Raw genomic sequence first — 24,253 nt, 5'->3', positions numbered from 1 at the left:
TGACGTAATGGCCATTTCCTTAATAGCTCAAACCATCTGTATAACTCATTTCTCAAAGGCAAGCGCATAATTAAGTTTAACCTTTTGGAGAAGAATGTAAAAAAAAAAAAAAGCTAACAGGGGATAAAGCATCTGAAATTTACAGATTGGTGTATGGGGCTTTTAACTTTTATATTTAATACAGTCTTGTTATTCTTTTCAGTGTAAAATCTCCTGCATTACTGGCACTACTCCTGGAATACTAACTACTTTCAGACTAAAACCAACATCCCCTGGGATTTTTTTGTTAGTTAAGGATACATCGACAAAAAAGGTCATATGCTTTTTATCCTGGTGTGCACACACACACACACACACACAGACACACACACACAGATATCATCCCGCCAAAGGTGATGGGACTGGCATTCTGCCGTGGATCCTGGATAGGTGTTGAACTTAACAGTTTAATGGAAGATTCATTGTTTTTGACTCACGTTAATCTCTCTTACGCCTTCACCCCCTCCTTCCCATTTTCTCCCAACACGGAAGTTATTAATCTTTGCCTTCCTCCATGGTGTCTAAATCTAATAGTGTTGACAAAGTCAGACACCATGATAAGATTCTCCTTGCTGAGAGCAGAAAACGTTTGCCAATTCATGAGAGGAATACCAATGGATAGAGTCTATCCTGCGAGGGCTAAATAAGCCTTAAATCCCATTATAAGACTATGCATTTCTTATTTATTTTTAGGTTTCCGTTTACAGACTTTTCAGCTGTAATAATGCAATATTCCTGTGCCACAGAACTTATTCAGTGGGTGGGGGGCATCGTTAATTGCGAAATCACCTCAGTAATTTAAACCCTGCGGTGTGATTTTCTGGCTAACGGCGAAGACTGCGGTGGTTATGTATTCACACGCAGGAGGAAGCAGTGGTAAGCTTTTGACCAAAGCTTTTTTTTTTGTGAGCAGATCGCAAATGTGTTTGAAATTTGAGTGGTCCCCTTCAATCCCAGCCTATGAAGGCAGTCAAAGTGTTCTGCACAGACTCGGCCAGCAATGAGCTTGGCATGTACGGTGTAGTGGTTCATGAATGTGTTCTCCTTAGCGCTGCTGGGCCGAGGTGGACCTGAGAACATCCGTTCTGTCTGGCAGACCTATTTTCTACCTCCTGGTGAGGAAGAGGGGGGAGTGTGAATGGATGTGGATGGGGGGGGGGGGGGGGGGGGTGGCAGTCCCTCAGGTCATTAGTCTAACCAACCATAGAGAGGTTTGTCCTCGACCAGAGAGAGAGATAGAGATAGCGGGGAAGAGAGAGAGACTGTCCATTTGCTAAACGCAACAAGAGGTCACAGCAGTATCTCTCTTTCGCTCTCTCTCTTTTTTCCCTCTCTCTTTTCTTACCCTCACCCTCTCCGTCTCTCTGCCACACAGAGACCATCCCTGGGGCAAATTGTCTGTGACTGACCTCATGTAACAGAGCAACTCATCATATTCTGGACACAAACTGTAAGTTAAAAGACAAAGAAATCCTATCTGAGAAGCAAAACAAAGCGGAGGAGCCGGGAGACAGCGCTGTGCTGAGCCCTCCGAGGCTGACACGGTCTCAGCTGTTTGGAGATGGGCTGTTTGTAAGCACATATCTACCCCTCCCAGTGCACTGGCAGACAGGGAGCAATTTTAGCATTCTGGCTGCTGCTGGAGGGTCTGCTGGCGGATGCCCCCGGCAAACAAGTTATAGATCTGTTATCTAGGTAGGATATATCTGTTTTTCTACACATACTTACTGTAGCTTCCTCTGTATATGCTTATTTCTTTACTTGGAAAGCAATATCATTTTTGGAAATGTTTGTATTATTCAGTTGCCGAACAAAGGAAATTAGGTAGTAAATAGTTGTAAACAAACCTCCCAGAGCTCTAATCAACATTATATTGAGCCTACAAACAATTATTTTCCGAACTGTTAATGAATACATAAATTAGTAGTATTACAGTAGGTGGTAATGTATTACTAGTGTATCAATGTGTATCTCTGCTGGAATGTGGTGTTATCAAAGGCAATCCATCTGACTAGATCTTACCTCAGTGACCTTCCGTTATTCACTGATAAAGGCCCAGGAATTACACTCTCCTGGGTATGTTACCTCACCACCCACATATTCACACACACACACACACACACAGACACTCCTCTCATACACTGTAGGCTTTTTGTCATTGAGAACAAAGCAGTCACAATAGCACCACTGTGAATGAAGTATCTGCAAGGTCGAAGACATGCTGAGATTCACCAGCTGACAAAGACTGGCTCCGACGAGCTGAGAGAAGGTGAACTCCGACTGACTTAACACCCAAGCCTTTGAAAGTGGGCCACAGTCCGGGCATGCAGCACGGCTACTGCTACTTTCCAAGGCATAAAAACACAGCGTGGCCCAGACACCTTCGCCAGCAGCCTCTCATGCTTTGCTGAACCGCTGCCAGCTGAGAAGAGTGCCAAGCGTCCTCCCGATGCTGTCCAACATCCCTCGGACACCCTACCATGAAAGCAATGCCGTCAAGCTGACCGCAGCTGTCCAAACAGAGCCTTAGGCCAGCAGACCTCCAACTCCGATTGCCTGTCAGATCCGAGGATGGGTAACAATATGCTTTGCATTATTCCATGCCTATCACTTTCCACTTCATTCATTAATTAACATTTACCTTAGTTTCTCATTATTTAGTCTGCATGTGAGTTTTAGGATTGTTTAATAAGATACATTTATCATTAAACGGGCATATTATTATATGAATAGTGCATGTCTATCAGTTTCAGGCAATCTTATTTATTCCATCCCTTCATATCTCAGCCTTTATAAACGTTTTATCAATTAAATTTAAAACAATAAAATCAAAATAACTGTGAATAGTACACTTGTCCAGCAGTATATGTTTCCTGATTTAGTATTCATGTCGTTTAAGGTATACATCATGATGGAATCTTCTGGATGCTCACAATACCTACTGTACCAAAGATTCTAGAGTGCTATGCGCTCCACTCTAAGATCTTTGATAGCTACTGCACATGCCATATTCACTACAGAACTATGAGGGAGACAATAGTATGCCCAAACCTATTGAATCTAATTGTAAACTAACAAGTATGGCACCACATACCCTGGGCACAAGATGATAAATTTACTTTAAAAAAACTTTAAAATGTGTTTTTGATGTTGTAGAATTAAGCAACACCAAAACCTCTGAGAAATACACTCTGGTGGTATGAATAAAGGAGTGTACATAGTCAGCATTCTTTAATGTGCTGAGACCATCTCTCTCTCTCTTTCTCTCTATCTCTTTCTCTCCTCTCTCTCTCTCTGCTGTATTTGTGACATTGGAAGCCTATATGGCTTGCATTCAAATGCAGCATGGAAAGATGCCATTTCACCGCTCTCAGGAAGAAGTGCCAGCAAGAGTAAGACTATTTTTAATGAACGCAGGCTGACAATCTAGTGTTCTATGTAATCTATCTTAGCAAACTACGAAATAAAGTGTTACTTCAGTTACCAGTGTCTATATTTGTGGACAGTGGAGTACAGGGAAATAGTGCATTACAACTCACGGTTTTAACAAACTATTTTTTATAGCGTATCAGGACCAGGTCAGAGCTTGTGAGAGCTGTGATCTCCAACACCTATTGAAAATGTCATACAACTCACAGACTCAACTCGCTATCCCCAAAAGCAAAGTGAATTAAATCCCATTCATTGACTGGCTCTTTTTTAAAAAGAGCGACTGTGTTTGCTGTGGAGGTGGTGTATGGTCCGTGTGATTGAATGTGGTGACTTTTCAAGGCCAGGTGAAGGACTCCATAAAAACAAGGTTCTTGGAGGCCAGGATGTGACACCTCTGGTGGATGTTGTCCCGCCGTACCTGTGGCCAAGGCTGAGTAAATAATTTATCGCACTGAACAATTAATGAGGTGAGGTGTAAAGCAAGTGGCGACGCCCTAGGCAGTTCGGGGCAGGTAGGGAGTGGGTGGGTGGTAGTGGTGGTGGTGGTGTGTAAAAACAGTCAGTGCAACGAGGGAAAATGCGTGCTGTCAGCATCTAAACTCAGACTACTCCGGGCTCGGCACGTTGCTGCGGTTTACACCTACGTGTTTCCAAATGCCCTCATGTCACATCTAGCGTAATAAGGGCCGCAGACCCAGCCGACCGAATGAGCATCTGTAACTCCCATCGGTGCAGTGTACACAGCTCCGCCAGCACTGACAGACCTCCGTCAACCAGGTTACCAACATGTTTCCCAACATGGGGAAAGGGTTGCTCTAATTGGCTAAAAAGCACAGTGTATTCATCAGATTTATCAGTGTTTTACCTCTGGATGACTGGATCTAGCAACACAGTTTCACCTTTTTCTCCTCAGCCATTTTCTTTCTTCCAAAACCAAAAGACCCAGTGTAACTAAGCTTGTTATCAAACATAGTCTTGATAAGAAGTTGATGTATTACGCATCAACTTCTTACAAACATACGTCTTTAGTGAGCAAGAGCAGAGTGGAAATGACAAGCTAGCACTGCTTTGCTTGATGCTACTGTATATAATCTTGTTATGATGTTATATGTCAGGGACTCAGGGTAGTAAATATTAATGAAGATAATGATCATATAACAATATAGGGGGGTCTTAAGTGATTCTTTTACAGTATGTAAATATTACAAATCATGTGGTTTAAAAGTTTGAATATCTGTCCACTGTAATGGACGCTGCACATGAAAGAGTGAGAGTTTGGAATAACATCCAAAATCTTAAGAGAAAAGAGCAAAAAAATACTTATCAACAAACAACATACACACATAAAATGTTAAATGCCAAAGTAAATCGCTGGGCTTCCAGTGTCATTATAAATGGCATTTGTAGTAAACTGCGAAAGGATTATTCGACAGTACCCATTATGGCGCTGAGTGAGTCATTGACAGCTTTGAGCAGTCAGCTTGATGTTGCCTTACTATTTCTAACCAGGCTTTAGGGGTGGATGCCCGTCAGTGGCTTGAACACTATGGCTAAAGTGCTGTAAAGGGTTTATCTTGGTGGACTGATGCTTTAGACACAGGGAACTGGACACAATAAACAGGGTCAGAAGCCCCTCATCAACTCATCCCTGAGGCTTGTCTGTTATTTCTCCCCTTTTTCCTTTGAGTAAGTTTGAAGTCCGCACATCCAAATGTCTGACCTGGGAGCAGGACAAACAAACGACCAGACAAAAAAGAGAGAAAAAAAGTCTGCTTCAACCACTTGTTTTTATTTTTTATTTTTCCGTCTGAAGAAGGGTGATTACCCGAAACGTCACGGAAAAATAAAAACAAGTGGGAGCAGTAAACCCTGGTTGAAGCGGACTTTTTTTTCTCTTTTTTGTCCCCTTTTTCCTTTCCCTGAGCTTCAGAATGTTCTGGAGAAAATGTCTGGCATTCATGATAAACACATCCACTGCAATACACTGTAGCATTTTTTTTTGTGCCTAACCGATCTGTTTTTTTTTCTAATAGATGCAATTCAGATTTGGCTTGCATGTCAAAGTGGAAAAAACAGATGAGCCATTTCTGTCCTGTTTGTTTTGGTTTCCTAATACAAAAAAATAAAAGCAGATTCGCCAACATCTGCAACTCAAAGCAAAACACTTTTGGCAACACCACTAACTCAGCTCCACAGGTTAAAACTACATGTAATTGCAGTAATTTTAATCTAATTACAACTGGAAAATGGTTTTCGGGGTGGGCTTCTGTCGCCGTGTGCTGCCGCAGGGGCCGTGCCAGTTCACCGAGTAACTCCAAGTGATTCCGCGCCCGTTATTTCTTCCTGCAGTTTAACAATCACACCTTTGATCCTGCCTTTTGATATTGGTGATCTTAGTAATTCCCATAATAGTATTAGGCGAAATGACATTCGCATGCCACCGCTTTGTTTGTGTCGACCTCTTCAAATGCGTTCATTCAGCAGAGCGGAGGCTGAGTCATCTACCTCGCGGAGCTTACATGAAAACGATGAGTGTCTCAGGCTGTCTACATTAAACGGGCATACATGCAAACAACAGACGGTCCTGTACCTGCGTAGGGGTAAATCAATTCAGCAGATGCATCACAACTCACTGGCCTTTTCATCCAATGCCAATGAATGCTAAAACCTTCGCCAAAAAAAGGAAAAAGAAAAAAAAAAGCACCGACATTCTCGACGATTAATATCAATCGCTTTGGCGGAAATGCCAACACACATCATATTGACAGTGCAGCCTCGTCTGGCCTGTGCAGTGATCACTTTTCAGGGCGTCACTTTTCTCTTTTTTTTTCTGCGGCAAGCCAGAGGAATACGGAAAATTACTTTGACATTAAACTCTGTGTCCCTTTCGCATTGGTGGAAGCACCGCGCATGCAGATGAGGGATAGGATACCTCGCTTTAAGTTAATGGAGGATTCAACCTTCTCGAGTCCTTATCTGCAAGTCTCCTGGGAGAAACAGAGGGCTGTCAGCATACCCTCCCCGCTCACCTCTGGCTAGGGCGGCTACACCGGAGACATCACAGACAGACGGCTAATGCGACCACACAAATGGAATGGGCTGGCTTTCAAAAAGCCAGATCTATTGCGGGCCCATTTGATTCCATCCGATGGTTCAGTCACTCATTTGTCTAATTGCGTGTCATTAACTAAAAATGTCAATTAAACAGAGTGGAATTACCTCTTGGCACGTGCTCTGACCTCATGGATGTGAAGACAACCTTCAGGTGGTAAATAGATGAAAATTGGTAAATGTGATTATTTATGAAAACTAGACTATATTACACATCAATTCAGAGGGATTTTTTGGTGTGGTTATACCTGCCAGTAGCTTTTTTTGTTTGATGTTAGGGACCGTTCGTTATATATACACGGGGTCGCCAGAGGGATTTTGAGTGCTTCAATCAAAAGTCGCATGACCCTCCCCTGCCTGCAAGAAAATTTTCAACGGCCCTACAGCAGCCTTCACAAGAGAACTCCTTCTCAAATGACTTGAAAAGGCCGTTTGCACAATTTCACAAATAATCACAAGGACCGAAAAATACCTAACATGCCAACTTTTTCCGGGTTTAGGCCTATCATTTTAACTTTTCCCCGCTGTCTTGCCGTTTTAATATTTTCCCGTAGAATATCCCATATTACTGTAATACTCTCATAACATTAGTCCTGCATTCTGGCCTGTCTCTGTGTTGTCCTGTTGTTACCCCTTGCCCTTCCAGAGAAACAGATGTATTCAAATCATCGTTTTGCTTGCTTGAATCCTTGACAGCGGTCTGTTATACTTAGCAACGGTCTGTTATTCAGAATTAGCAGACCGCCGAACGTTGGGAAGGCCCATTCAAGTGAATGGAGCATTCTGCAGCACTATGAAGAGCCGTAATAACATTAGCTAACAACCTACAATAAACACATGTTAATAGTTAAGCACATTTAATTAAGTTAATAACTTAACTTAAAACCCTTTAAAACCACACATACACTGACTTCTTGAAAAGAGCATATAGTCGCTTTTCCACTGCATGAATCTGCTGGACTCGCCTCAACTCTACTCGGTTTAAGTACCAGGTTTTCCTTTTCCACTGCAAAAGTACCCTAATGTTGCTGGGTGCCATAGCGACGCAGAAGGAAACTAGCATGGCACGAGACACACAATATCAACAACTGAGAAAATCAAGGACACGTCACCTTTTGGTATTGCCTCAGCTCCGTTGGAACCTCAATGGAGGTGATACCAAAAAGCGAGTCGAGGAGATACCATGCAGTGGAAAAGCAACGTATGACCATGCTGTGAACGATGGGCCTGCATCCTTACCCTGTCAGTCACCTCACAGCTGCCCCAGACACAATTCTCATACTCCACTGACATGGAAAATGTTGCTCAAGCATTGCAGTGTTTTCCTCTAGTCGGTGGTGTCAGATGTTGGGGCGACCTTCAGCACTGTTACTCCCTAAATTGATTTCTGGCCTCTAAGCTGTAACCTTTTAAGCTGCAGAGGTGTCTTTCTCTCAGCGGCTGCTCTGTCTGGCCACACACTGCACCACTCTGATCAACAGTCGCCACCATGCCCTCCCCACCACCTCCCATCTCCCGAAAAAAAAAAACACCCAGTAGGCAGCAACTGGCCCACAGTGAATTAGGTCCAAGCAATCATGCTAAACTAGAGCTTCGGGCCAGATTTATACTAGCCGCTACAGCATGGTTTGGATAGTCCACAAGGGCCGTGTCAAGAATGGCATCAATGTTTCACACAGCTGCTGGGTAGCGATCGGCAAATTTGCAAAGCCCTTTTTGGAAAACCTGTTTATGTGCACAAAAACAGTGAGGACAAAACCACAACAAACATGGGGCAAAATTCGTAACTACGCAGGTGTGTCACCTGAAAGACCTCACAAGCGGGACTCTCTGAAGTTGAACATCGACACATCAGATTTTACAAGACAGAATTATCCAATGTGGAGAATACTCATAGCTTTAGATTGACATTATTTGAGAAACGAGGCAAACATCCAGAAGCCTGGAGAGCCTAGTGACCCTGAGCATGAAGAGGCTCTGTGACAAGGTAGACGTGAAAGCCCTGCAGAGTGCAGACACGCAGACTATAAATTAGGCAGGGTGGAGGTATATCTTACCCTACTGCTAATCTGACTCAGCGTTGACAGGAAGAGCAAGGTCAAATATGAATCTGCATGAGGCATATGGGCAAACGGGCGTTTGTGTTCATGTTTAAGGATAAGGGTTTTGTCAGGGAGAATTTATAATAATAATTTGTATTCATGCACATCGCACTGGTTATGAAAACAGTAATGGAGTTCTTTTTGTGATAGCACAACAAATCTATTTGTCCAAATCAAGCTTATATAGATTTCTTATTTGGATGATTAAGAAAATAATGAATATTCATAAAATATATTTTAAAATCCTAATCCTGCAGATTGTTTTTTTTTTATTGACAGGACTGTTTTTTTTAATTATTTTGTATTATTTGTCTTAATTGACAGCAATTGCAAACGTCACAAAGACAAATGACTTTTTTTCCCTCTGAGAATCACCTCCCACCTCTTTCATACTGCGTTCCAGTTGTGCTTTTAGGAGATGTTAAACACTGAAACCAATTGTTGTTTTATTACTTAATGAACCCGCTTATGCTTCAAGCTCTGTGTTGGAGGTCTTTAAATTCTGTATTACCCCCCTAGCAGCTGCTGACAGTCGCCCTAGTCTGCCCCCAATGTGGCCCATATGTGGCCCGCGTCCGTTCCCGAAGTCAGCTGCTCTTAAGGGCCCCCTGTGCCGCCTAGGCCCCAGAAATCACTGACATAATTGTTTAATTATCAAATGGTCTATTTAGTCAACTAAAGCAAATATTACACTAAATATATAATGATCGGAGACAGGGCTGAAAGTACAAATCGCTCAGCTAAATGAATAGCTTGATTTGCAAGACTCAGCGGGGGAGCCTGCTGAATAACCTCGGCTCTAATAATTCCACCATTAAAAAACCGGAGGGCTGACACATTGTTTCAGAAAAGTATTGTAATTAGCCAGCGATGCATGGCAATTACAGCCTAATAGAGAAGGAGGGTAAACGGTTCACAGGGGTTAGGGGTCCAGTAACATGTTAAGACCCAGCTGCATTCAACTCAAATCAAGGCTGAATTCTGCACTTGCCTGAGGCTACAGTTTCATCTTTGCTAAATATAGGCTACAGTAACCATGGAAGTGTAGTACAGTACACTAAAATGAGTTATGTTTTATGTTATGGCTAAATGTAAGTCTTAACTCTTAACTTAACTCAAGGGTTTGCTGCACATACTCTATGTATCATCCCTCTCCATTTGTCTTTATGAGTCTTTGGATCACACCACAAAATTGATTGTTGTCATACACTGTCAGACTGACAGACAAACAGAAAACCTTGCTGGTTTAAATGGGGTCATCACTATGTTCCCCGGGTCCTATGTTCCCCGGTCCCATACAAAGCGGGGAACATAGGTACATAGGTTAAACGGTACACTCCCGTTTAAATAGTTGTCATGTCTAGTAAATGCAACTTGTGTTTGACCTAAGCACCTGCCCGGACTTGAATCTGCGACTTGCAGCACCTCGGATTGAGAGGTCAGCGTGTTATGGCCACCTTACACCAAACAGCCGTGGCCTACTGGTTAGCACTTCGGACTTGTAACCGGAGGGTTGCCGGTTCGAACCCCGACCAGTAGGCACAGCTAAAGTGCCCTTGAGCAAGGCACCTAACCCCTCACTGCTCCCCGAGCACCGCTGTTGTTGCAGGCAGCTCACTGCGCCGGGATTAGTGTGTGCTTCACCTCACTGTGTTTTTCACTAATTCACGGATTCAGATAAATGCAGACCAAATTTCCCTCATGGGATCAAAAGAGTATATATACTTACTATACAATTTTGACAAGATTTGGACAATTTTGACAAGATTCTTGAAAGATTGTAGTCTTTTAACTAATGCACAGTGAGTGCCCACTATTGCCAGAGATACAAAGTATCTGAGACAAGGAAAGTACAGACAGTGGGCACTAATAGAGCTGGGTAGGATTGGCTTGATTTTCTGTTACCACCGTTCACAGCTACCACCGTGACGGACAGCTGTACTGTATGAACCGCACCGCGGAGCCGTCTGCGGCCTGCTATTAGCGCTAAAGCTGAGGCGATGGCTGCTGCGCTGAGCTGGGCGGTTGGAGGGAAACCACGAGAGGAGTTAGAGCTTGGTTTTGGCGGCAGAGCTCGGTGGCAGCTCCTTCCGCTCCCTCGCTTTGAGAATCCCTAATCCTCCATACTGAAGCCTGCTGGTCCAGGGATGTAGCATCGCTTTCCCGGCCTGGCACAGGGTCAAACACAGAGACTGAGGAGCATGATTGGCAAGCCTTATTTGATACATCCTTTTTTTTTATCTTCCCTATTCATTTCTATGTAACATATGTGTGTCAAAGCCTCTGTGTGCTCTCTGCTGGTTGTTTTGCAACTAGCATTACAATTCCAAATTCATTCGTTTCATTCACATTCATACCTTCAAGCACCTTTTGACTCATCGTCCAGGTCATTAATATTCTTTTCCAAATTCGGGGTAGCATACATTAATACGTAATCACTTATCCCAAGTTGAGTGATGAATTGAACAGGTAGAGAACAAAATGAACAAACTGGTGGTGGACCAGGCCTGTCACTAATAGTGTCGGTGAGAGAGCCAAGCTCATAGCTGATGAGCTACGATGCCAGAGCAGGAGCAAGAAAGCCAAACGCACACTCTGAAGGTCACTGACTAGTGAGAAACGGTGGAAACAGCTCTGTACTGAGAAAGAGGTGAGGAGTGAGAGAGACAGAGAGAGAGATAGAGAGAGAGAATGATGGCCTTCCTCTGGGGTTCTCTACTTCTTTCTCTTTTCTCTTTCTCTCCTCTCCAGGATCATGCATGTATGCATACAGAGTCCACACCAAGGCGCACGCCTCCAGCAAGGGGCGTGATGATGGCTTCCCCCGCCCTGCTAGGGGCTGCTGTGCTGTGTGAGACGAGAGGCTCCAGTATACCTGAAAAGGTCAGATGGCTCCATGTGAAGTGCACTCGGGCATAAATGCAACTAGATGCCCTTTTTGCTACTTATTGCAATTTCATCTGAGAATAGGTCATATTAAACAAGGCTACAACACAGAGGCTAGGCTATGTCTTCAGTCCATGGCCACTGAATTTCTATAAAGGTCTGTTGGTATATATATATATATATATTACAGGACCTCTGTTTCTAGAGGAAAACCCTGATCTGGCAATGAGAGTTCACATTTCCAACAAAGTACAAACTTTGTGGCTTATCAAAGGGGGTTCTTGTGTGATGGGATATAAGCTCAGGCTGTGGCATTTTATTTCCTGCCGTGACTCTTTGTGTCAGCAAATGTGGCGTTCTATATTTCAGGCGGACATAATAATGGTCATGAAAAATGATGGCCTGCACACAACAAAACATTTCCTGCTCCGAGAATTATGGTAAGCCTTTGCTCCGCCGAGAGAACACAGTATTGTGCGTCAGCACGCTATTATCAGACGCGGCTGCCCCTATAGCCGCTGTCTGTGTGCTTACTCGTCTCCCAGCAGACCAGTGAACCCTGGACAAGACCATGTTGTAGCAAACCCAACACATTTGCCGACAGAAGCCATGATTCATTGGGTCCAAGAGTGTTGTAAATGGACAGTCGATTGAAGCTAGCTTGCCAGTGTTCTACCAATAAGTGTTTTAGGGGAAAAAATGGTAGAGAGAGAGAGAAAGAGAGGACATTCAATCCCCCCTCCACACACACACACACACACACACACACACACACACACACACACACACACATCTCTGTGGTACACCCACCACCACCACCTCTTTCCTCGTGAATCATTGGCCCTTTGAATACCTAATGAATCTGATTTATTCAGGTCTAACGACACAGGTCTCGAGCGAGGGACCTAAAGGGAGAAAGAAGGAAGAAGAGTGAAAAACAGTGAAGTGAGAGGAAGAGAGAGAGACGACCTGCGCTGGGCTTATCACCACGGAGAACAATGTGGGAGAGAGGGACCCACGGGACTCACTCACAGAGTCACACATCACAGAGGGTTCACTGAATAGAAAATAACTAAAAGTCAAACAAATCTGTCAAGAAAAAAAACCTTTCATCCTGGCCCATTTTGGTGGCCCATACGCATGTGAACCAAAGAACTGCACGTGCATGTGCATGCGCACGCGCGCGCGTGTGTGTGTGTGTGTGTGTGTGTGTGTGTGTGTGTGTGTGAGTGTGTGTGTGTGTGTGTGTGTGTGTGTGTGTGGAAATAATATGAGAGCAAATGAAAACAATGTGTGAGTCAAGTGAAAGATCGTATGCTCATCCTGGGAGTAGGTCTCATATGGATCGAAGGGAAGAGAGAGAGAGAGAGAGAGAGAGACCGATAAAGAGAGAATGAGTGAGAGAGAGAGAGAGAGAACAGGAAATGAGGATCCGCCTGTAATGAGCGGTGTTTGGCACACTGTTTTGAAACCTTGTGCGACGCCAGCCACCTCCTTGTCAACTCGGCATCGATTCTGTCATCGATTTGGTTTTGCGGGCGAAGTAATTAAAGAGTCTCAGACACATCCTCCGTCAGATATCAAAACAGTACCATTTGGGTACACAAGCGTTCATTATGTTTATAGCCAATGCCATGACGAAGTAAAGATGTAGACCAAAAGGACTTTTGTTCAAGAGAAATATTTATGTTTGGCACAAAGTAGTAGCCATAGATAGATAGATAGATAGATACTTTATTGATCCCCAGGGGAAATTCAAGAATGAGCCATGACCATATGCTCAAAATAGATGGAACACAGAACATGAACACAGCACATATTGACCATTGCACAATACACTCAAAGGAGATGTAAATATGTAAGAAGTGGGAATCAGAATCAGTGACAAAGGGCACCTATTTGCTCACTTTCATATTATGATCACTTTATGGTTAAGGTCACTTTATAGTTTAAAGGTAGTCTGTTTTTCTTTTCATTTGTTCTGTAATTGGGGAAACTAGTAGATAATCTAGGACAGTCCAAATGTAAATATAAACATTATTAATGACTTTTTCCATTTAAAGCATTGCTGTTGTGTGTTTGCCTTGTTCAAACTTGAATAATAACTTCAATAAAAACAAAAAAAACAATTATTTTATGACTTCAGTGACCACAACGCTACCTAAGCCTCATATTGACGTCTATGGCAAGAATGATGAGAACCAGGATGGTCCTACTACAGACCTGCTGTCATCAGACCTAAGTGTCCCAGCCTCTGAAACGTCTCATGCATGTATCCTAGAACAACTCTGTATGTGTTCCCTTGCAATCTTTCCTTTGGCTGACACGAGCAAGTACTTAAAAAGGCACTTAGAAAAAGTGCACAAGGAGTGTCAATACACCCTCACACTGATCATCCTCCCCGTAATCCCCTTGATCAACAAATAAGCTGACATCTCTGGGCCGTCAAAGCACACTGCGATGTGTTTTCGATGCGATGGCGATGGTGCCGGAGGCTCAACGCTACATACATACAGTACGTGGAGAGCATTTGGAGGAGGAAAACACAGACCCTGAGTTATTAGTGTCAGCCAGTGCCAGGCGAGCGGGCCATGTTGTCGGAGCTCCTCAAGTGGCCAGCCAGACGGACGTGTGTGTGTGTAGGGGGGTTTACAGACATCCCGCTGGGTCAATGCGGCTCGGGTCTGACCGGGTTTGGAGGAGCGCCAGTCAGCCAGGGCAAAGGCGGCGGTACGGCCCTCGTTAGGGGCGCCCGGGTGCGTCTGGAGGCTCCACGCTCATCACGACACGGCCCCACCCAGCGGGCGCTGGCACAAGGCAGCCGTTTAGACGGCAGAGTCGAGGAGAGGGTGATGTGTGTGTGTGTGGGGGGGGGGGTTGGGGGGGAGAATCTAAGGCAACTGCACCTCTCTCTCTCTCTCTCTCTCTCTAACATCTCGCACTGACAGAGGTTGTTCTCAATAACTCAATTTCCAGCACAGCGCATCGACTCCTTATTCCCCTGGTGGCCGCACGCCTTAAACCAGCAGATACACACACACACACACACACACACACACACACACACACACACAAATACACGTGGAGAAGACAAACTGTGTTTACACAAGAGTGCTGTCTGACTGCATATTCATAAGCCCTACGGCAGGCTGGGTGCGTGCGTAGGTTAGTCAGAGAATGTGGAGGTTAAGCTTTAAACTCTTCATGGAACCATCCAGTAAATGCATCCATCGCATTATGATGATCAATTTATGCACACTTAATGCTAATGTGAAAACTAATGTCAACAAATTGCTGTAGTTGCTATGATTGTCTATTAAAGTGATTTGCTGCAGCTTGCATAGCCTGTTCAGCTGCATATGTGATGTTGCTTCAGGAGTGCCGTTTAAATGGATTTACACTGAGGGCTGGGGCCCACGACAATATGACTGCAGGACAGCTTCAAAATGTTAATTTCCATCCAAAGCAGGCTTTGAACAGGCCTGAGTGCGGTATGGGGAAAAAAACAAACCTAAACTTTGTTCGTGAGCGGATTACATAAATTTCATTGAAATATTAAAATTCATTTGATGTAACAACACAAATCCATCTGTTACAATTGTCATATTGGTATGTAGTGCAAATGCAATAGCTAGGGCAGTGTGTGTGTCCATCAAGGACCCCATTACCATTTCTATTCATGGCCCCGTCACTTTTTAATGAGTACAAAATACAATCATCAACTCTAGACAAAGGTCAAAGCCAAAACGGGCAGCAGCGCGCAAAATACCAAATCCAGACGGGATTCAAAGACGGGCAGGAGGAGGGGATGCAGAGAGGAAGAGAAGAAGAATGAGTGGAAGAGGAGGAAGAGGGAGATGGAGGAGGAGGATGAGGATGAGGAAGAGGGTAAAAAAGCAACAACAAAAGACCCTGGGTCCTCAAAGGACTGCCAAATGGAGGACTTCCTCTACAAGGTCCTCTCCTCTGCCCGCGTCTCAGGAGAGGGAGATTTAATGGCTCGGGGCACTCAGCAGTGGCACCAGATGGAGGACCAGTTGGCACCAGTTCTCATTACCAGAGAGAGAGAGAGAGAGAGAGAGAGAGAGGTGGGGTAGGGTGGCGCGCCACTGCCCTTGCCTCATACCACCACCTGTCTGGCATTGTGCTGCGCTCGCTCGGTGGTATGCCCAGGCACCTGGGCACTCGCTATTACATGCCATCATCAAGGTTCAGGACGGGGCGTGTCCTGGCCCTCCTTCGTCGTTCGTGTGATCGTTGGAGAGCGAAGCGGCCAGGTGGTAACATATGCTTTCACCTTTCAACGGCTCATCCTCCTTTATCCCATGTTTTCTTTTTTTTTTGCCTTTTGTTGTGTGTGTGTGTGGAGGAGGGGGGGTGGTGGTTATGTGCTGTTGGATATGATTTGTATCGAGTCTTTGAACTCAGTAGGCTAGTTTCCCAGGGAGAGATTAAGCCTAGCCCTTTTTGGACTGATTTGAATTTTTCTACCCCTGCCCTCCCCGAAAAAGGGAAAAAAAGATGATGATCTCCTTTCACTGCGTTATCATCCAAGACTGGGGTTAATCCTTGCCTCGGATGCAAGTCCAGTATCAATCATTTCCTGTTTTGCATTCCATTGTGTCACACTGAAACAGAATAGGCTGGCTTGCCTGAAGGTGAGCTCAACCCCCTTTTGTTGCAACTCTGAAATGCCTCAAAAAGCCTAAATAACTCCCTAAATAATTCCAACTATTCCAAAGATAGTGGCAAGACAGTCCTTCACAGGTGACAATACCAATCTGTGTCGTCCCCTGACATTGGCTCCCATCCCTGGGGACAGGCTGCCCACCTGAAAGCATTTATTTGGCCTGAAAGTGCGGCTGACCAACCCAATCATGTGCAGAGGTGGCTGACAGTGATTCAAATGCCCTGGAACTGGGAACGACACGGGCAGGAGAGGTGGGCAAACGAGCTGCAAATATGCATGAGAGAAAGAGCACTGCTCTCCCTCCGCATCTCTGTCGCCCCCCTCTCTCTCTCTATTTCTTCCTCTCTCTCTCTCTCTGGATCTGTCCCTTTTACTGTTTCTCATTCTCTCCTTCGCAGACAGCTGAGTCCAGTTGTTTGGCTCCTGCCTCAAATGGAATCTGCAGTGTATAAAGAGCTGACAGTGCCAGTCTAGCCTTTTATAATTATCTGCCCATTTTGTTCAATAAACAGTTCTGGAGTCAAGCCATCCATCCAGTACCCCCCCCTCTCTCTCTCTCACTCTACCTCTATCTGCCTGTCTTCTCTTTGTTTCCTTCCATCTCTCTCTCATTCTGTTTGTTTCTCTCTCCGTCTCCATTTCTCATATCGTTCAAGAAACAGTCTATGCTTTCTTCTCTCTCTCTCTTCCTCTCTCTCTATCTCACTCTCTCTCTCTCTCTCGATCCTCCACAGTCATTCCACCTAATCTTTTATTATTGACTTCCTTCGTGTACGCCCTCGTATAATTTACATTTTCATAAGTCGTCGCCTGGTCATGCAGGCATCCGAGCAGGCCACGGCATCAGCTGGTCAAACAGAGTGTGGACGCCCTCGATATTGACAACATCTCAATCGGAAGCCTCCAGAGAAAAAAACCCCCCCGCTTTGGCTTCTGCACAGTAACAAGAGAATCTCCTAAGCCATTTGAGCTGGTAAGCACTTAATGTTCTCTAACACCCCCTTCCCACCCCCCACCCCCTTTCCCCCACTACCTCAGCTATCACCATCCTGTTCGCTAACATGATGCATTCAGCAGTTGCACTGAGATGCTCATTGGAACAAACAAGCCCCCGGAATGGCTGCAATCCAGTAGCCTTTTCCCAGAGACTGCTGACTGTCGGCGGCGCATCCCATAACGTGCATACCTTTAGTCTCTGGTTATTACAGCGGGCACTGCCTGACGCCGTGTGCCGAGATAGCACAAACGCCGAGCATCCATCATCGGTAATCTGTCGCTCCTTTGCCCAGATTCGAGGAGATATCCCCAGCCAAGAACAAACAGCTCATCTGTCACTGAAGCGCCCATCTCACTAAAGCGCTCTGGCTTGCACTCCACCATTATCATCGCCTTGGATGAAAGTGTTGGGGAATCATGGCGGGGGTAGGGAGGAGGAGGGGGGTAGGGGGGTGGACAAGGGGTCTGGGGGGGGGGGGGGGGTGACTACAGCGCCGAATTAAACTGTGCCATGGAAATACATCAGCTCAAACTGCTGGTGATAAGACACAGAGGATAAACAAGTGGGGATGATTATCACCCAAAACATATGCGGCGCTCCAACACAAACACACACGCGCACACACACACACACAAACACCGATGAGACACACAGACATACACACAAACAAGCACACATACACACACACTAACACACACACACATACACAATCGTTAAAAGTCCCTCGAGCATCTCTTCCTATAAAACTGAAACCAGATAATATTGACAAGATAGATTAACCATCCTATCAAACCGCTTTTAAAGACGTATACTAGACACTTCCGTATCTGGTGCAGACAGAGGAAAAGTAAGAATTTTTAAGATAAAGTTCACAAATGTAGTGGCAGAAGAGTCCTGGACACCCTCTCTGATTTGTGAGAATGGCATTCAAGTCCAGACATAATCAGGACATGGCATCCATTACACGTGTGATGATAGAGTCACCAACAGCAGGCCGTCTCCACAGGCGCTGTTAACATGACTTGTATGGAAAAGGACAGATCAAACTCTGACATACAGTGGCTGGTGTGAGCAACACCCTGACTTGTAAAGGCAAAGCTGTGGGCTTGTGAATGCCCTGGCAGGAGCTTATGACATTCATGAGGCGGCAGCTGAAAACACGTCAGATATACAAACACACAGACCAGCAACACAAAAAAGAGGAAAATACGAAGAGAGAGAGAGAGAGAGAGAGAGATAGAGTGAGAAAGGGGAAAAAGAACACATTTGGTGGCATGGAGATTGTTGCCATGGCAAACAGCTCACTACTTTGTGGACCAAAGGTCAACATTAATACTGACATTGCAGCAGAAAAAAGGCAGGAGATTGGTGCTTGGCCAGTGTTATTACCCAGGTAGCCTTGATTTCTAGATGACAAATCCAAAGTCTCATGTAATCCTTTTCAGCGAGATCAGCTCGGATTTGGGGAATATGACCTAAATGGCCCCGGCAGCTATGTCAGTCACTCTTAATGGCCAGTCTCACTGTTGAGCCGGCCCCTTGGGTTATCAAAAAGCCAGTAGGGCAGAACTGGCTCGCAAAACTGAACAGCATTACCCATGACTCGCGGACAGCCCTGATATCGTATGGCCGGGAACGCTCTGTGAATGTGTGTGTGAGTGTGTGTGTATGTGTGCTTCACCAAGCAAGGGCACGCAAGCTCTCCACGCGAGTCTGGAGGCGAAGCAGATTATGTCCGATAACAAACAAATTGCTTATGCCTCCTTGGGCTAACTGCCATCTCCATGAGGACACAGTGGGACGAGTTTCTCACTGACACTGAACATACTTCAGCCATTATGCTGAAGGGGGAAAACAATGACAGTGGCAAAATGTTATCAGTAAATACCGACTGCTAGGAATGCCTATTAGCAATAAGACACTCTCCTCTATCTGATTCTGGTAGACCAAAATTGGACGGAAATAAAAAAAAATATACTGTACAGAACATAAATGCATACTTTTCCCCAGCACTTTCAGAGATCACAGCCAAGTAAATGTAACCTAATTGGCAAATTCACATGAATTCAAAAGGTAAAAAGCCTTTAAAAAAAAAAAGAACATTCCATTCACATCCAGGTCATTCGGTTTCTAGAATAGATGCTATTCTTAAATTGTAGCTGTCAACTGTCAAAATGACCTTAAAAATGGATGAAATCATATTTAAAAGACATTCTATTTGTTTCTCTCTACTCTGCTACTACTTTTCTGCCCCCTCCTCTCTCTCTCTCTCTCTCTCTCTCTCTCTCTCTCTCTCTCTCTCTCTCTCTCTCTCTCCTTCTCCTGCCCATCTGCCTTGTCTTTTTTCCCTCTCTCTTTTTCCATTTACCGTCTCCACTACTCTCTTACTTCCTCTCCCTCTCCCTCTCCCTTTCCCTCTCTCTCCCTCTCTCCCTCTCCCTCTCTCTCTCTCTCCCTCTCTCTCTCTCTCCCTCTTCCTCTCCCTCTCCCTCTCCCTCTCTCTCTCTCTCCCTCTTCCTCTCCCTCTCCCTCTCCCTCTCCCTCTCTCTCCCTGTCTCTCTCCCTCTCCCTCTCTCCCTCTGCCTCCACTCTTATAGAGTGAAAGCTGAACTGTCCTGCACACTGCGCTCTGTGCTTGGATGGACGTGTGTGGAGCGTAATTACATGTCATTTCCTGCTGAAATGTTCTGCATTAACCTGAGCGAGACGGCGCACCTGAGGCCGCACTGCCCCCGGAGGTTCTTGCGGCAGCGCTCCGCTGACCACGGTCTAAACGAAGCACCCAGGCCCAGTCCCTCTCCGAGATATATTTGGACGAGAGCTGAAGCCCACACAAGTTCCAGCTCTGCACACACACGCGCACACACACACACACACACACACACACACACACACACACACACACACACACACACACACACACACACACACACACACACTCACACACACGCAGGCACACACTTACACGGGCCCACATTCACACTCATGCAGGCACACACTAACACGGGCCCACACGTACACGGACACACACACACACACACACACACACACACAAACACACAGGCAAACACACATACACGCACTCACTCTCACACACACACACACACACACACGCACACACACACGAGGGCTTGCATAACACCGCTTATCTCACACTTCTGCTTCACACAGAGCTTTAAGCCGTTAAGAGTGTCTGACAAGTACATGAGTTAAGCGGACAGTTCCTGCACTTAACAATAACTACATGGTGCAGACATGTTAATGTCTATCAAAAAGCCTTTGTGCTGCTTCGCTGTGCCTGTTCTGTGCATGTATTAGTCCATGGGTTCCTTTAACGTAACGTCAGTCCACTTGAAGCGTTTTATCGACTGCGATCCATTCCGTAGTACAAGATTATGCTGTGATGCATGTGCGCATCTCCTCTGCTTTGAACGATCTATCAGGCCAGAAGGGTTAATCACATGCATCTTAATGGAGCCGTGTGATAAAAAAAACTTGAAATAACTTATATGAATAATTTGGGTTTTGCCACTTTAAATACAGGCGTCCATTTATCTGATGCAAAACATATTGCGAGTCAACGGGGAGGGGTGGCATGATGCTCGGAGACAATGACACTATCAATCACGTCCCGGCATCAAATTCTGGCTGTTTCTTGAAGATAAACGATAGCTACGACTGAGCAGAACCATTTAGTGAGAAAAACAATGAAATGAGCTTCAGATTCCCCCTCTAAAACAAATCTCAACTGCAACGCATGCTCCCCTGCGATAAAGCTCATCAATATGGGGGAATGAAAAAGTGTGTTTTCTTTAAGGAGGTAGTTGGTCTATCATTCGCCGCCATACTACACTGTGGAACATGTACAAACATATCTCGATGACATAAACCACAGTGTTGCTTGCGTTGCATTGCAAATGAGAATGCTGAAGAAAATGAAGATGTAATATGAGACATTATGGTATGGTATGGTGATTTTCAATTCACTAAAAATACGTTGCCCCTTGGGGTATCTTGGTTTACTTTCCGAAACAAACCCTCGCCAGCCCAAGAGAGAGAGGGACATCTTTTTCTTCCAATTACGAGCATGTATCACGGGAATGCAACTGCTATTAACCACAACAATGGATGGATCTCTTGCCTAAAGGCCTTTGCGACCAGACAAATGAAAAGCAATAAGACTACTGAACGGAGTGTTTTCATATTCCAGAGGTGACTGTGGTAAAAAAGAAATGGTATTGAGAAAATGTGTGTGTGTGTGTGTGTGTGTGTGTGTGTGTGTGTGTGTGTGTGTATGTGTGTGTGTGTGTGTGAAAGAGAGAGAGAGGGAAAAGAGAAAGGGAAAGAGAGAGAAAGACAGAGAGAGAGAGAGAGAGAGAGAGAGAGAGGGAGAGAGAGAAGGAAAGCGTGCAAGAGAGAAACCTAAATTGGCTGCATTTGTTTATGATCAATCAAACTAATAGGTCTCACTGGGCTTGTTGTTTACCGTGGACTTATTTCCCTTGATTCAATCATGCATTCATTGTTTTTGTCTCCACTGTCAGAGAGGAAATATAACTCTTAGCTGGTGGCTCCACCAGTGCAGTCAGAATTTTCAAGTCAACAACTTCAACTGGCTGCTTTGGGGTTTTTCACAGCAACATATTTTCTCTTTAAAGCCCCATCTCCTGTCACTTACCCCTCCACTCACAGTACAACATGCAATTTGCAGCCGTCCAAAATGATATCCATGACAGCCTCTGTGATTGTTCCCTCATAGACTAACAATCATCAGATTTGCTCATGATACATCGAGACAGAGACAAAACAAGGCCTTCAGCTTCAGCAGACCTTGTCAACCGAACTTTTCCAGATGCACAAAGCAACTAAGCTGCTGTAACTAAGCAATGGCAGCTGTACTTCATGGTTAATTTCTACTGTTTTTCTACTACTGTTTACTGTACACACAGAGGGGGTTAGTCGGTAACATTACACGGTAAAGGTACATGAATTGTCATGAATTCATGCATGACTATATGTATTACTTCATTCCTTAATATCTCATGAATCATCAGGAATTGAGTTTGTGACCTCATGCATGAACAACAAATCAACTAAAGGATTAGGTACAGTGGGTACACAACACAACATTATACATTATGATTTATTAAGCATGATTATGATTTCATCATTTTTTTTCTGCCAAGATTCCATGAGTAGTGATGACATTATTCACCATACCTAGAGATTGACATGGGGTACTTTCCAGAAGATCATCTCTCAATGCAAATCAAACCAGCCTATTACTGTAGGCTAACTGAAATAAAACCATGCCAATCTCTAGGTATGACTGCCTCTATGGGAATTTAACATAGGGGTGTGTATACAGTACTTATGCCCCCTGTATTTTAAGGAAGAACATTTATTTATTTAGGATACATTATTCATTCACAAAGAAAATTGGTGTCCCTAAAGGTTGGGGTTTTCTTCATTTCTTAAGAATCATTAAGATCAATTTCCAAAAGATGTTTTTTTTATTCCTCTCTATAATCAATTTTAGCATGGGTGTGTAAACTTATGAGCACAACTGTACAAGTGTAGAAAATCATGATCTCCTACCCCTCTCCTTTGACCATCAGCAAAATAACCATGGAAAATCACCATAAAAAGAGGAACCATCTTTTTTTCTTTCAAAAAAGACTGCTTCATTGTTCTTCGATGTATAATGCATGAGGCTTCATATACCATAGCCATGCGACCCATTTATTCTCACCATGGCAATTTAAAGGGTTACGGCCATGGCGGAGGTATCAATTATGGGCCAGTAGGGAGTGCTTGAGCAGGGACACAGCTTCCGCCCGAGATAAGTGACGTCTCGGGCACAGCCCTCCGTCAGGCGCCCTGGTCATGATGGACAGAGTGTCTCCTCTCCCCGCACAGAGATTGATTGCCTGGAGTGGGGCTGTCCATGGAGATTAAGCAACATGGCTTGTCTAAGACACACGGGCGCGTGCGGAATGACCCTCCCCACACCAGCAGCACCACGTGCACTAAGTTACACACACACACACACACACACACACACACACACACACACACACACACACACACTGTGCTGACCAGAGGCATGAACCTTTTTTGTTTGTACTGTGTTTTTGTCTGTGTCTATTTCTATGTCTATGTGCTTAGTTTCAGTTTTACACACTTTGGCATATACATGGCACCAAATAAGTGTAGGAGTATACGTTTGCTTGCACCAGCACATTGGCATAATGATCCTATTCGTAACATATCCCCCTGAAGGGACATTTGCCACAGAGTCTGGGACAAAAAACTCTCAGTAAGCTTGCACTAGACAATAATAAAAAGGATGCATGTGGAACTATTTAAGGGGGAAAGGTTTCTTAAGAGAGCCAGACAAAGGTCCTGCTAAAGCAAAATGAGCATTTTTTCCCCTTCAAGACGCCATGCAAGGCTGTGAATTTAGTGAGTTTACTGTTCATTACTTAGAGAGAGAAAACAAGCAGTATTTGAATAGAGAGCCTTTTAGGTGTTTGTTCTCTTTCATGCCCACCAAACAATGGCTGGGTGCTGTTTCTTCGCTGTTTTGTTTGGCTGTTAAACAACACCGGGGCCGCCTCTGTAACCAGCACCCTTGGCCCCAAGCAGATGGTTTCCCTATAAAATGCCTGTTTTAACGGGGGTAGTAATGTAGGGGGTGGAGGTGGACAGGGGCTGGTGGGGTGGTTGGAGCGTCATTGGACAGCCACCTCCGAGACAGACACTGGCTTCTTCCCGTTCCGCTCATCACACCTGACACAGGAGATTAAGCCTACTCCGCCGCCGATATTCAGCCCGCTGTTTACCACGGGAGCTGGGTCAATTTCCCCTTTGTCGCTGTCTCTCTCTCTCTCTCTCTCTCTCTCTCTCTCTCTCTCTGTCTCTCTCTCTCTCTCTCTGTGTCTCTCTCTCTCTCTTTTTCCCACGTGGGCAATCTTAAATAGCCATTGCCTCCTC

At 44.8% G+C, this 24,253-nt stretch overlaps 1 protein-coding gene across 5 annotated transcripts in view; it reads right to left on the bottom strand.

The window, feature by feature from the left end:
• Positions 1–24,253, bottom strand: part of cadm2b (cell adhesion molecule 2b) — a 137,167-nt gene that overhangs the window by 46,021 nt on the left and 66,893 nt on the right. The gene's annotated exons all lie outside the window — the stretch shown is intronic.

This window comes from Alosa sapidissima, chromosome 15 (assembly GCF_018492685.1).
Source record: "Alosa sapidissima isolate fAloSap1 chromosome 15, fAloSap1.pri, whole genome shotgun sequence".
Classification (NCBI taxonomy): Eukaryota; Metazoa; Chordata; class Actinopteri; order Clupeiformes; family Clupeidae; genus Alosa; species Alosa sapidissima.
Note: the sequence above shows the minus strand (reverse complement) of the source record. Positions and strands in the feature narration are given on the sequence as shown.